Here is a 2,117-nt window from a genome sequence, read left to right as displayed (position 1 = left end):
TCCACGTCCCATATTCGACTTGCAGCCAACTTTGTGGCGTGCTGGTCAGCAACTGCAGCATCCTGCTCCTCTGCAAACACAAAGAAAGACAGCACATACTAACTTGTATGAAAACCTCACTGAGTTGCAAGTGCGCATATGTATTCAAAAATGCACACATACTTACTCTTGACAACTTGAAGCCCACTGGCCCAGGACTTTGCCAAATCAAAGATTACCATATTATAACCCCGCTTGACACACTGATCCCTACTTTGTAATAGAGCACTGAAGCACAAGGGATGATACTGGTGTCGGCACTCTAGCATGAAGGTTCCGATTACATGTGCGCACTCCAAGGCTCACCGCATGCAACACACATACCAAACACCGGGATCACATTTACCGAATCATTAACCTGGGGCCTAGGATATAGTAGGAACCTCTTCCCAAGCCTGATATCAGACAACATCTCCTTCACAAATAGGGTATGCTCTTGACCTTGCTTCCATTTTTTCTCCAGAGTGTCATACTCAGCCTGTTAACAACCAGCGGTCCCAATTGGTTTCAACCACTACCAAGTCATACCGAGACTGGTACTTCTAAGTATTGTACTACGAAACAGAACCCAAACTACCAAAACCACCAAAACTACCAAAAACTACCAAACTCGGGAATCATATAGTACCAAAAACATATAAATACCCTCAATGCATAACTAAACTACCCAAACCTTATCAAAACTACCAAAAGCCACTTTTTGCAGCACTTTCAAATAGTACCTAAAAGTACCAAAACTACCAAAATCAAACTACCAAAAGCCACTTTTTGAAGCACTTTCAAATAGTACCTAAAAGTACCAAAACTACCAAAATCAAACTACCAAACAAGATTTTTGCATCACTCTCAAATAGTACCTAAAAGTACCCAAAACTACCAAAGAAGCTTTTTGCAGCACTTTCAAATAGTACCTAAAAGTACCCAAAACTACCAAAATCAAACTATCAAACAAGCTTTTTGCAACACTTTCAAATAGTACCTAAAAGTACCAAAACTACCAAAATTGAACTACCAAACCCACTTTTTGCAGCACTTTCAAATAGTACCTAAAAGTACCAAAAATACCAAAAATACGAAATCAAACTACAGAAGCCACTTTTTGCAGCACTTTCAAATAGTACCTAAAAGTACCAAAAGTACCAAAACTCCCAAAATCAAACTTTCAAATAGTACCAAAACAACCAAAACTACCAAGACTACCAAAGAAAAACTTTTTGCAGCACTTTCAAAAACTACCAAAATCAAACTACCAATTACACTTTTGCAGCACTTTCAAATAGTACCTAAAAGTACCAAAACTAGCAAAACTACCAAAGCTATCAGAATAAAACTACCATAACACCTTTTGCAGCACTTTCAGAAAGTACCTTAAAGTACCAAAACTTCTTCATAGTAACAGAAATACCAAACCATAAGACAGAAGGAAACCATAAACTACCTAGAATAAAAACAGTTCTACCATGAGTACCTAATACTACCAATCCCACCAAACCAAGCATAAACAGTTCTATCAAAGGTACCTAACACTACCAATCCCACCAAACCAAGCATTAACAGTTCTACCAAAGGTACCTAACACTACCAATCCAACCAAACCAAGCATAAACAGTTCTACCAAAAACTCCCAAAACTACCAGCACCTATTGCTCTAGAATCTCCTTGTCGAGCAATGACGTATCTTCACTGATTCCGTATCGACGTAGCATCCTTCGACTAGCAGCCAAATCAGCTTCTATCACATTGATTTCTGCGTCATCGCCAGTGTTGGCCTCTCTCAGTGTTTCCAGTTGGGTCTCATATTCCTTGATGTCGTCCATAATCTGCTTGACAAGTTTATTGGAACCCTCTGCCCTCAAGAGTGTTTCCTTCTTCTGCTTCAGAGACATTGTCAGCTCTTTCAGCCTATCGGCTACCCCGACACATGTCCGAGGGACTCTCCCAACCATAGCTTCAAGGTCCGTAATATAATCAGGTGTCTTCTCCTCATGACGCTGTGGGGGGGACTTTCTGTGTAGGGAGCATACTACCGACTGGCGTAAGTTGGGGCTTCTTGGTATTTGACAGGTGGCCTCATTGGG

The sequence above is a fragment of the Adiantum capillus-veneris genome, chromosome 14, assembly GCF_014529385.1.
Source record: "Adiantum capillus-veneris isolate H3 chromosome 14, ASM1452938v2, whole genome shotgun sequence".
Taxonomy (NCBI): domain Eukaryota; kingdom Viridiplantae; phylum Streptophyta; class Polypodiopsida; order Polypodiales; family Pteridaceae; genus Adiantum; species Adiantum capillus-veneris.
This window is presented reverse-complemented; position numbering follows the sequence as displayed.